The sequence below is a fragment of the Oncorhynchus tshawytscha genome, linkage group LG06 (genome assembly GCF_018296145.1).
Source record: "Oncorhynchus tshawytscha isolate Ot180627B linkage group LG06, Otsh_v2.0, whole genome shotgun sequence".
Classification (NCBI taxonomy): Eukaryota; Metazoa; Chordata; class Actinopteri; order Salmoniformes; family Salmonidae; genus Oncorhynchus; species Oncorhynchus tshawytscha.
The window spans coordinates 38,011,743-38,025,520 of record NC_056434.1 but is presented as its reverse complement, the minus strand read 5'-3'; positions in this window follow the sequence as shown (position 1 = coordinate 38,025,520).

Here is a 13,778-nt window from a genome sequence, read left to right as displayed (position 1 = left end):
TGTTTTGTCGAAGTTTATCGGATTTAATCGAAAAAAAGACCCAATTGTGATGTTTATGGGACATATAGGAGTGCCAACAAAGAATCTCGTCAAAGGTAATGAATGTTTTATATTTTATTCCTGTGTTTTGTGTAGCGCCGGCTACGCTAATTCCTTTATTAACGTCTTTTTCCGGTATTGCGGGGGGGGGTGCATGCAATCAGATAATAGCTTCTCATGCTTTCGCCGAAAAGCATTTTAAAAATCTGACATGTTCGGCTCGATTCACAACGAGTGTAGCTATAATTGAGTACCCTGCATGTATGTTTTAATGAAAGTTTGAGTTTTAGCGAGTACTATTAGCATTTGGCGTTGCGCATTTCCACGCAGACGTCTCACCTTGCCCTAACAGGCTAGGTAAACCTTATCTCAGCTCACTGGTCACTGTAGCAACACCCACCCGTAGCACTCGCTGCAGCAGGTATATTGCACTGGTCACCCCAAAGCCAACACTTACTTTGGCCGCCTTTCCTTCCATTTCCCTGCTGCCAATGACTGGAACAAATTGCAAAAATCTCTGAACCTGGAAACTTATGTCTCCCTCTCTAACATACCTTAAGGGAACATTTTGACATTTCGTGTACGGTTAGTGAGAAAGTCCATATTGGAAATGTACGGTCCCTTACTAGACGTCCGAAAACGTTTGTAAAATTTGCGGTCGGCTTCGGGCCGTGCGGTAGGGCCGGACCTACCGGGAAGTCATCAAATGAACTTTGTCGGACATTCGGTTTCCGTTTTATAAAATAATCCAATTTTGGTCATTTTTCCGCTGTCCCGGAAAATCCCACAAGAGGGCATAAGCAATCATATTGCTATTGTACAAAACATCACGAATCACGACGGGGCCTTATCTCAAAAACGGAAAATATTTAGAAGCCGAAACTCGGTGAGCGTAGGTTTGGCATAATGGGCAGTTGGCCTCGAACAAGATGGCGTCTAGGCCTCAACGGTTTTTGAGTTATGGCCATTTCTCTGGGATTAAAGGTCCAAAATGAAAATAGAGAAATTATTTTTCCACTTCACGTCAAAGTCAAGGAGCCTCCGGTGTCAATAAAAAAAGAACCAGCCATTTATCTATCGTCATTTAAGAGAAATCGTACAATGACAGATTGGTGATGTTCAAAGTGATGTTCAGATTGGTGATGTTTTTTTTCAACAGTTACAGATCCAGTTGCAGGGTGTTCATACGAATCTTTTTAAAGTGTGCTGCGGAGCTCTGCGAGATTTCTGTGATTTTCTGAAATAACACACACTCACTAAACCCTCCGTAAATAACTCAGTTCTTAACGTAAAGACTTAAAACTCAGGATTCTGTAAGGGCATACCCCAATCAGGATATGAGTTTATTTATAGCTTCCTGTGCCAACCGGAAGTGCCTTAAATGGTGTCACAGTGGCAGTTTTCAAGGGTTAAAAAGGTCAGATCTTTTCAAAACTTCATATGTGTGATTAGGCAACCCCCATAAACTGTAAGTCAGTCATTTCTCCCAACAGATGTCAAAGAAAAGCTCTCACACACACACACAGCAAGGATGGAGTGACAAAGTGCGGTGCTTAAAGACACAGAGAGCAGGCAATGGCATTACCATAATCCCTAGGCCGAGATATCCCGCTTGACCGTAGCTCGCTCGGTCTAAGCGCAGCGACCATTAGAAAAGTGGGCCCAAAATGAAGCCTGGCCCTCAATGTCATTTGCTTTTGGGTGACAGTGAGAGAACCGTTAGGGTGAGAAGCACAATTTGACCTCAGGTACGTTCCTAAGGTCCTCCCGATCCGTGCAAGCCTAACCTTGACCATGTGGCATTAACCCTTAACAGTTAAAAGAAGGTGTTTACTTCAAACAGTTTGCATTTACTTCTCTCCCCATAGGAATACATTGCCTGCACCTCTAAATTCAACCTGAAGCCTATGTGGGTTATGAATGCCTTATGAACCTGTCTTCTATGACAGTAAATCAGACCACTATGAGGTCTACCTGTGTCAATTCTAAGCTTCCTGAAGCAACCGGAAGTGGTTAAAATCACCCTAAAAGTGTTTTGAAAAACATAACCTGTCATTATGAAAATCACTGTATTCAAACCTGTGTAGATCAGTCAATTCTTAAATTAAAGACGTAAAACTCAGGATTCTGTAAGTGGCTATGTCAATCAAGACGTGTTTACTTATAGCTTCCTGTGCCAACCGGAAGTGCCTTTAATTGGGTCACACTGTCTGTTTTGAAGGGTTAAAAAAGTCACATATTTTTAAAACTTCATGTGTGTGACTAGGTAACCCTCCTGAACTGTAAATCAGTCATTTCTCCCAACAGATGTCAAAGAAAAGCTCTCACACACACAGCAAGGATGGAGTGAAAAAGTGCGGTGCTGAAAGACACAGGGAGCAGGCAATGGCATAAACATAATCTCTAGGCCGTGCCGAGTTCAACGACATATCCCGCTTGACCGTAGCGACCATGAGAAAAGTAGGCCCAAAATGAAGCCTGCCCCACAATGTCATTTGCTTTTGGGTGACAGCAGCGGAACCGTTAGGTTTAGAAGGACAATTCAACCACAGGAATGTTCCTATGGTCCTCCCGATCTGTGCAAGCCTAACCTTGACCGTGTGGCATTAACCCTTAATAGGTAAAAGAAGGTGTTTACTTCAAAGAGTTTGCATTGACTTCTCTCCCCAGAGGAATACATTGCCTGCACCCCTAAATTCAACCTGAAGCCTATATGGGTTAAGAATGCCGTATGAACCTGTCTTCGGTAACAGTCCATCAGGCCACTATGAGGTCTACCTGTGTTGATTCTAAGCTTCCTGACCAAACCGGAAGTGGTTAAAATCGCCCTAAAAGTGTATATCCATACCCTGCCTGCAGTTTGATAAACATAGTGCATTCAACCCTGTGTAAATCAGTCAGTTCTTAACGTAAGGACTTAAAACTCAGGATTCTGTAAAAGCATACCCCAATGATGATATGTGTTGACTTATAGCTTCCTGTGCCAACCGGAAGTGCCATAATTGGTGTCTCTTGGGCTGTTTCGAGGGGTTAAAAAAGTCAGATCTCTCCAAAACTTCATATATGTGATTAGGCAACCCCCATGAACTGTAAATCAGTCATTTTTCCCATAAAATTTCAAAGGAAAAATAAATCACACTAAAACACAACTTGGAAGGAGGGACGTATTGGGGTGCGTAGAGACAGACAGTGACTGCAATAGTTAGCTTTGTTCGAGCTAAAAAAGAACTGTCAGACCTAGAGTTCCGAAACTTTAGAAACCTGTTCTAGACCTCCGGTCGATATTGCGTGGTGAGTTAGGTGGCTCTAGAAGGTTCTCGGACCGAGAAACAGCCTCGTACATTTGCAATGATTTCAATTCATTTTGACCATTATGAAAATGACGACATTTAGAAAAGTCTCAGAGACGCAAGGCTAGGTGCATTGAAACCGGCTCGGCCCATAGAGACAGACCCCAACGTTTCTGTCCGATAGCTCATTCAAGGACCCCATAGCAAGGCATGGAAAAAAGTGGATTTTCAGCACCAATTAGGGTTTTCCTCGGACACCAAATGACCTATCGAGCCGAAACTTGGGATTCGGGGTTGCCTCAGCTAGGCCAACACATAACATAAGAAATGGACCCGCAGCTAGAACGTAACTACGTGTTTTATGGTTTTTGTATGGTTTTGTATGGTATGAAAAACCCTGGTGGAGCGCAATCGCCACCTGTTGGATTTTTGAGGTGTTACAACTGGCACTTGCCATATGGCATTTGCAATCAATTTTGCATGAATCAACGCCGATTTGGGTGGTATTGGACATCGTGTATATGGTTTGTCCAATGCCAATGATTTGCCATTCATTTTTGACCATTTCAGGGGGGTATTCCCTTACTTTATTTAGGGATAGGAGTCCCGCTAGACAACTTGCAGTGAAACAGGAGGGCGCACAATTCAAAAAAAGAATCATGAATATTATGGATTTTAAACATTTATGTACATATAAGTGTCTTATATCAGCCGAACGCTTAAAATCTTACTGCACTGTCCGATTTACTGTAGCTATTACAGCAAAAACATGCCATGCGATTGTTTGAGGATGGCGCCTTACATCAAACAGCACAGGTTTCATACATTCACAAATAACAATTAAATATTCACTTACTTTTTGAAAATCTGCCTCTGATTTGTCATCCAAAGGGTCCCAGCTATAACATGTAGTGCCGTTTTGTTAGGAAAAATCCTTCATATATCCCAAAAAGTATGTTTAGTTGGTGCCATCGATTTGAGTAATCCACTCGTTCAACATGCAGAGAAAGGAATCTGAAAATCTACTCCTAAATTTGTTTCAACAAGTCAAAATACGTTTCTATTTACTCCTCAGATACCCTAAAATGTAATCAAACTATAATTTTTTATTTCGGAAAGAAGTATGTTCAATAGGAAACCGATTTTAGTAGGTGCGAAATGTCTTCATGTCGCGCTCAAACACACATTTCCAAGACTGTGTCCTGATATTTCTTATTTGTTTTTGAAGTACAAGCCTGAAACCTTGAACTTAGACTCCTAACACCCAGTGGAAGCCATAGGAATTGCATCCAGGGAGCTAATTTTCAATATGACCTTACTCTTGCATTTCTAAGAGGATGGTTCCCCCCCAAAATAATCTGATTGGATTTTCTCCTACATTATTTGAAAATTTCTACAAACTTCAAAGTGTTTTCTTTCCAATACTATCAATTATATGCATATCCTGGCTTCAGGGCCTGATCTACAGGCAGTTTACTTTGGGCATGTCATTCAGACAGGAAGTGCAGAAAAAAGGGTCCTAGCCCTTAGAAGCTGTCAGAGCAGTTTACTGATCCCTGTACCTGTACATAGCCAATCTGTAAATAGCACACCCAATTACCTCATCCCCATATTATTACTTACCCTCTTGATCTTTTGCATCCCTGTATCTCTACTCGCACATCATCTGCACATCTATCACTCCAGTATTTATGCTTTTGTCTCTATGGCCTATTTATTGCCTACCTCCCTGCTCTTCTACATTTGCACACACTATAAATCTATTTTTCTTTTATATTGTGTTATTGACTCTACATTTGTTTACGTGTAGCTCTGTGTTGTTGTTTTTGTTGCACTGCTTTGATTTATCTTGGCCAGGTCACAGTTGTGAATGAGAACAAGTTTAACCTACCTGGTTAAATAAAGATGAAATAAATACATATAAATAAAAGATCTTGAGGAATTATTTAAAGACTAATTCAATCAAACAAGAGAAATGTCAGCATAGGGACAAAGTGGAGTCACAATTCAATGGCTCAGACACGAGACAATCACGGATTACAAAAAGAAAATCAGCCACGTCACGGTCACCTCGTCTTGCTTTCAGACAAACTAAACACCTTCTTTGCCCGCTTTGAGGATAATACAGTGCCACCGACGCGGCCCGCTACCAAAGGCTGTGGGCTCTCCTTCTCCATGGCCGACGTGAGTACAACATTTAAACGGGTTAACAATCGCAAGGCTGCCGGCCCTTAGCCGCATCCTCAGAGCATGCGCAGACCAGCTGGCTGGTGTGTTTATGGACATATTCAATCTCTCCCTATCCCAGTCTGCTGTTCTACGCCATAAGAAAATAGTAAAAATAGTGAAAAACCCTTGAATGAGTGGGTGTGTCCAAACTTTTACTGGAACTGTATATAACCAATATGACTCTGGTGTCGTCAAAAAACGTGGCCAACAAAGCAAGAGAGGTTCATTTTATTTCACTAGCAAATATGAATCAGCAAGCTGCTGATACTTCAGTCTGACTGAAATGTTGTTTGCTTATCCAGCTGTTAGTTGTATCTAATTAAAAAGAAAGTACCTCGCTAAAGACCAATGCTATTGAAAAACAACCCTAGCGAAGTCGGTCCCTCCAAGCCACAATAAAATGTCACCAAATGTTTGTAAGCTAATACTCCAATTAATTTCCCTAGCAACATTAACATATCCCTTGCTGACTATGGCAGAAACACAGCTCACTTCGACATGATGAATCCTCAGTGACTTTATCTATCTTCTGTGATCTGATCTGAGTGCCTTTTCACAGTAATCGCCTGTGATTATGTGAGTAATTGAACCACGTTAGTCTGACACCCTGGGGATGCCTCCTGACAGAGAGAGGGAAACGGGGTGAGGAGAAGATAGCCAGAAGTGGGATGGTGCATAGTTTATCATCAGTGTAAAGACTACTTCAGTGCTGGCTTGAGGAGAAGTAAAAGGAGGGGGAGGAGGAAGAGTAGGGGAGGAGGGGGTGCTACTGGAATGCAATAGAGCACAGACTCAAAGTACAGGTCGGATTAGAGGCAGGTGACACAACAGACGAGCAGACAGACCCTAAGGTAGCACATTATGCAATAAAACATATTAAGAGACCAATACTTCATAAGGCCTTTCTAAAAGATGCAGATAAAAATACTTGTTGGTTACAGTGTAGGCTTTGATAGAGAAAGGTACATTACTCATTGTGTACTGTTTATCAATGTATATACTTTAGCTTCACTTATGACTGGGATTGATGCATGGTAAACCATGTAGACCCAGAAGCACTAAGTTGAGATCCAGTTTTGACTTCCAGCTCATACTCCAAGTCGCTATTCACATCATGAACAAGTATAACGGCCACCGTGGGAGAAAATAACTGACATTGGCCATCTGCGCCCATTCAACATAGCCTAGATTTACTTAGTTATTATTTCAAACAGAAAATTTGGTGTTCTCATACAATGATGTTTTAATTATTGCTTGAACAGCCTGTAATATTATATTTGGTTGTGATAGTTTTTAGATGCAGCAGCTGTTGTTCATTAGAATGCTAATGCTCATTGACATAGGCAGGTAGTAAAGCTAGCCAAAGGGAAATTTTACTTGTTGGAGTTTAAGTGTATTTTAAAGGGTAGAAAGCATTTGTTTTTACTCACCAAAGTAACAACGTAGTGTGGTCAAAGTAGTAACTTAGTTGTAGTCACGGTGTGGTTACTTATAACTCCAAAAATAGTTTAGGATTTTGAAATATTTTTTTACATATTTTCGGAACAAACCACAATGCACTATTGTTAGTGTCAAAAGGAAAACCGGTGCTACCAAGCTAACTCCAGCTGGCTAAGGTTAGCTACTAGCCAATCTAGCATGCAATTAAATTCAAGACCAAGTGTTGATATTGGTGAGCACATCAATGAAGATACTACAGTGCCTTGCAAAAGTATTCATCACCCTGTTTTTCCTATTTTGTTGAATTACAACCTGTAATTTGAATGGATTTTTATTTGGATTTCATGTAATGGACATACACAAAATAGTCCAAATTGGTGAAGTGAAATGAAAAAAATTATTTGTTTCAAAAAATTATAACAAATAAAAAACGGGAAAGTGGTGCGTGTATATGTATTCACCGCTTTGCTATGAAGCCCCTAAATAAGATCTGGTGCAACTAATTACCTTCAGAAGTTATATAATTAGTTAAAAAAGTCCATCTGTGTGCAATCTAAGTGTCACATGATCTGTCACATGATCTCAGGATATATACACCTGTTCTGAAAGGCCCCAGAGTCTGCAACACCACCAAGCAAGCGGCACCATGAAGACCAAGGAGCTCTCCAAACAGGTCAGGGACAAAGTTGTGGAGAAGTACAGATCAGTTGGGTTCTAAAAAAATATCAGAAACTTGAAACATCCCATGGAGCACCATTAAATTCATTATTAAAAAATGGAAAGAATACGGCACCACAACAAACCTGCCAAGAGAGGACCGCCCACGAGAACTCATGGACCAGGCAAGGAGGGCATTAACTTCTTGATACCCCCATCCCGCATGCGGGAGCATAATCATCGCCTCAAACTAATTAGCATAACGCAGCGGACATAAATATCCCTAGAAAATTTTCCTATTCATGAAAATCACAAATGAAATATATTGAGACACAGCTTAGCCTTTTGTTAAAATCAAAGAGAACTAAATTACTGAAGCAGACACACATTTCTCAGGACAGTGCCATAGTGTTCCTCGTTGCCACCCAATGAGATGAGCTTGTACAACTGCTGTGCGCATACATACTGGAGCGTGTTTATGCATATTCACCTCCAAAGTGGATGGAGTGGCAAACAAATGATACCCTAGACCTTCTGTCTCCCCTAAGAGTAATCAAGATGTGAGTGGAAGGGGTATTCACAAGAAGGCGCCTGAAGAGGGGCACAGCAGTCTGTCTTCCTGTCTGTTCCTTGACCAATGCCTGCTGGTCAATAGAGGTGACACTGGAATACAGGAGAAGAAGTGATTGTTTCATTGATGTGATTGGACAGTCAGGATAAGAATGAAGACAGTATCTGGAAATATGTAAGCATTAACACATGACAGACTGAGTTGTAAGGGAATAATTGCAAATCTCAATGTGAGAAGGCCAGAAAACCGTCGACTTGACATTTTAAAATGACATGTTTACATTAAAGGCATTTCCTTTTCATTCCATGTCACAGAAGTGTGAGGCAAGTTGAGATGGATTTGTGGGTTGAAGATCTTTGCTGTGAGATATCTATGCTTTATCTACAGGTACAGTGCCTTGCGAAAGTATTCGGCCCCCTTGAACTTTGCGACCTTTTGCCACATTTCAGGCTTCAAACAAAGATATAAAACTGTATTTTTTTGTGAAGAATCATCAACAAGTGGGACACAATCATGAAGTGGAACGACATTTATTGGATATTTCAAACTTTTTTAACAAATTAAAAACTGAAAAATTGGGCGTGCAAAATTATTCAGCCCCTTTACTTTCAGTGCAGCAAACTCTCTCCAGAAGTTCAGTGAGGATCTCTGAATGATCCAATCTTGACCTAAATGACTAATGATGATAAATACAATCCACCTGTGTGTAATCAAGTCTCTGTATAAATGCACCTGCATTGTGATAGTCTCAGAGGTCCGTTAAAAGCGCAGAGAGCATCATGAAGAACAAGGAACACACCAGGCAGGTCCGAGATACTGTTGTGAAGAAGTTTAAAGCCGGATTTGGATAGAAAAAGATTTCCCAAGCTTTAAACATCCCAAGGAGCACTGTGCAAGCGATAATATTGAAATGGAAGGCGTATCAGACCACTGCAAATCTACCAAGACCTGGCCGTCCCTCTAAACTTTCAGCTCATACAAGGAGAAGACTGATCAGAGATGCAGCCAAGAGGCCCGAGATCACTCAGGATGAACTGCTGAGATCTACAGCTGAGGTGGGAGACTGTCCATAGGACAACAAATCTGGCCTTTATGGAAGAGTGGCAAGAAGAAAGCCATTTCTTAAAGATATCCATAAAAAGTGTAATTTAAAGTTTGCCACAAGCCACCTGGGAGACACACCAAATATGTGGAAGAAGGTGCTCTGGTCAGATGAAACCAAAATTGAACTTTTTGGCAACAATGCAAAACGTTATGTTTGGCGTAAAAGCAACACAGCTCATCACCCTGAACACACCATCCCCACTGTCAAACATGGTGGTGGCAGCATCATGGTTTGGGCCTGTTTTTCTTCAGCAGGGACAGGGAAGATGGTTAAAATTGATGGGAAGATGGATGGAGCCAAATACTGGACCATTCTGGAAGAAAACCTGATGGAGTCTGCAAAAGACCTGAGACTGGGACGGAGATTTGTCTTCCAACAAGACAATGATCCAAAACATAAAGCAAAATCTACAATGGAATGGTTCAAAAATAAACATATCCAGGTGTTAGAATGGCCAAGTCAAAGTCCAGACCTGAATCCAATCGAGAATCTGTGGAAAGAACTGAAAACTGCTGTTCACAAATGCTCTCTATCCAACCTCACTGAGCTCGAGCTGCAAGGAGGAATGGGAAAAAATTTCAGTCTCTTGATGTGCAAAACTGATAGAGACATACCCCAAGCGACTTACAGCTGTAATCGCAGCAAAAGGTGGGGCTGAATAATATTGCACGCACAATTTCAGTTTTTAATTTGTAAAAAAGTTTGAAATATCCAATAAATGTCGTTCCACTTCATGATTGTGTCCCACTTGTTGTTGATTCTTCACAAAAAAATACAGTTTTATATCTTTATGTTTGAAGCCTGAAATGTGTCAAAAGGTCGCAAAGTTCAAGGGGGCCGAATACTTTCGCAAGGCACTGTATGTATTTAAAGAGTGCAATGGTATGGCCTCTATGAATGAATCCAGTTAAACGTTTAAAATGATTTGGTTCCCCCTATTAACATGAAGTAGTGTGTCAGTCTTTTCTATTCTTCCTTTAGAATTACAGAATGTTTCACATGAACAATGTCCATCCACTAGGAGTAGTGGTATAGTGTCGAGAATCTTGATAGTCAACACACCAAAACATGATAAACAGTAGGTGTCCCAGGGACTAAACACCGCCCTCTGCAACAGGATCCTGGTCTTCCTGCCAGGCCGCTCCCAGGTGCTAAAGTTAGGCAACAACACATCTGCTCTCCTGTGCTCCCTGTTCACCCACGACGGCGTGGCCAAGAATGACTCCAAATCCATGATTAAGTTTGCTGACGACACAACAGTGGTAGGCCGGATCACCAACAAAGATTAGACAGCCTATCGGGAGGAGGTCAGAGACCTGGCAGCGTGTTGCCAGGATAACAACCTCAATGTGAGCAAGACAAAGGAGTTAATTGTTGACTACAGGAAAGGAAGGCTGAACACACCCCCATTCACATCGACGGGGCTGTAATGGAACGGGCTGAGAGTGTAATAATGGTGCCGAAGCAGATGGCCACCGTTTTACGATCCCGTAACTAAGTATGGAATTGTCTGTTTCTCACAATATTTGTAAATTATTTTGTATATAATGTTTCTGCAATTGTGTCTTATGACTGAAAAGAGCTTATTGATATCAGGGCAGCGATTACTCACTCCACCTGGAGGAATTCTTCTTCAACGAGTCGGACAGGATGCATTTTCTCCAGACATCCGACAAGGACAAGGACCATCCCCGTCATTCTGGGGAGGAAAATACGGCGGTATCGTGGACGGCGGTCCGGGTGCCTTGTTAGGATCTGTCGCCGAGAGGATAATCTACCTTTACCATCGGTCCCATAAGCCAAAGTACAATCAATCGATAATAAAATAGACAAACTACGAGCACACATATCCTACCAACTGGACATTAAAAACTGTAATATCTTATGTTTCACAGAGTCATGGCTGAACGACGAAATGAATAACATACAGCTGGTGGGTTTTAAACTTTTTCGGCAGGATAGAGGAGCGTCCTCTGGAAAGACGAGGTAGCGGCCGATGCATATTTATAAACAACAGCTGGTCCATGAAATCTATGGAAGTTTTCAAGGTTTTGCTCGCCTGCGGTAGAGTATCTCATGATAAGCTGTAGACCAAACTATTTACCAAGAGAGTTTACACCTATATTTTTCGTAGCTGTCTATATACCACCGCAGACCGATGCTGGCACTAAGACCGCACTCAATGAGCTGTACACGGCCAAAAGCAAAGGGAAAAATGCTCATCCATAGGCGTCGCTCCTAGTGGCAGGGGACTTTAATGCAGAGAAATTCAAATCAGTTTTTACCTAAATTCAATCAGCATGTTAGAGCTGCAACCAGAGGGAAAAAAACTCTAAACCGCCTTTACTCCACACACAGAGATTCGTACAAATCTCTCCCTCCATTTGGCAAATCTGACCATAATTATATCCTCCTGATTCCTGCATGCAAGCAAAAACTAAAGCAGGAAGCACCAGTGACTCGGTCAATAAGAATGTGGTCAGATGAAGCAGGTGCTAAGATACAGGACTGTTTTGCTTGCACAGACTGGATTATGTTCTGGGATTATTCCGATGGCATTGAGGAGTACACCACATCAGTTACTGGCTTCGTCAATAAGTGCATCAATTATGTCCCCCCCCCACAGTGACCGTACGTGCATACACCAACCAGAAGCCATAGATTACAGGCAACATCCGCACTGAACTAAAGGGCAGAGCAGTCGCTTCCAAGCGGGACTCTAACCCGGAAGGTTATAAGAGATACCGCTATGCCCTCCGACGAACCATCAAACAGGCCAAGCGTCAATACAGGACTAAGATTGAATCGTTATACACCGGCTCCGATGCTCATCAGATGTGGCAGGGCTTGCAAACTATTACAGACTACAAAGGAAAGAAGAGCAACGAGCTGCCCAGTGAAACAAACCTACCAGATGAGATAAATTACTTATATACTTGCTTCGATGCATGTAACACTGAAAGATGCATAAGAGAACTAGCTGTTCCAGACGACTGTATATGTTCCAGACGACACTCTCTGTAGCCGATGTGAGTAAGACCTTTAAATAGGTCAACATTCACAAGGACCGCAGGGCCAGATGGATTACCAGGACGTGTACTCCGAGCATGCACTGACCAGCTGACAAATGTCTTCACTGACATTTTCAACCTGTCCCTGACTGAGTCATACCAACAAGTAATACCAACATGTTTCAAGCAGACCACAGTCTCTGTGCCCAAGAACACTAAGTTAACCTGCCTAAATTATTACCAACCCATAACACTCACATCTGTAGACATGAAGTACTTTGAAAGGCTGGTCATGGCTCACATCATACCGCCCCAACAGATCCACATATGATGCAATCTCTATTGCACTCAACACTGCCCTTTCCCACCTAAACAAAAGGCACACTTATGTGAGAATAATATTAATTGACTACAGCTCATCGTTCAACACCATAGTGCCCACAAATCTCATCACTAAGCTAAGGACCCTGGGACTAAACACCTCCCTCTGCAATGTGGTAAGGGTAGGGAACAACACATCTGCCATGCTGATCTTCAACACAGGGGCCCCTCAGCGGTGCCTGCTCAGCCCCTTCCAACACCGTCATCAAGTTTGCCAATGACATAACAGTGATAGGCCTGATCACCTAAAACGACGAGATAGCGTATAGGGAGGAGGTCAGACACCTGGCTGAGTGGTGCCAGGATACCACCCTCTCCCTCAACGTGATCAAGACAAAGAAGATGATTGTAGATTACCCAGGCTGTAATGGAACAGGTTGAGAGCTTCACGTTCCTTGGTGTTCACATCACCAACAAACTATCATAGTCAAAAACACACTAAGACAGTTGTGAAGAGGGCAAGACAAAGCCTATTCCCCCTCAGAAGACTGAAAAGATTTGGCATGGGTCCTCAGATCCTCAAAAAGTTCTCCAGCTGCACCATCGATAGCATCCTGACCTTAAGGCGGTACAGAGTGTAGTGAGTACATCACTGGGGCCAAGCTTTCTGTCATCCAGGAATTACAGTACCAGTCAAACATTTGAACAAACCTACTGATTCAAGGGTTTTTCTTAATGTTTTACTATTGTCTAGATTGTAGAATAATAGTGAATACAGTGCCTTGCGAAAGTATTCAGCCCCCTTGAACTTTGCGACCTTTTGCCACCTTTCAGGCTTCAAACATAAAGATATAAAACTGTATTTTTTTTGTGAAGAATCAACAACAAGTGGGACACAATCATGAAGTGGAACGACATTTATTGGATCTTTCAAACTTTTTTAACAAATCAAAAACTGAAAAATTGGGAGTGCAAAATTATTCAGCCCCTTTACTTTCAGTGCAGCAAACTCTCTCCAATCTGAGGTGCAGTTAATTCTAATGAAATTTCAGACCCAGAGTTACCCAGAAGTAACTCTGGGTCTTTCTTTCCTGTGGTGGGCCTCATGAGAGCCA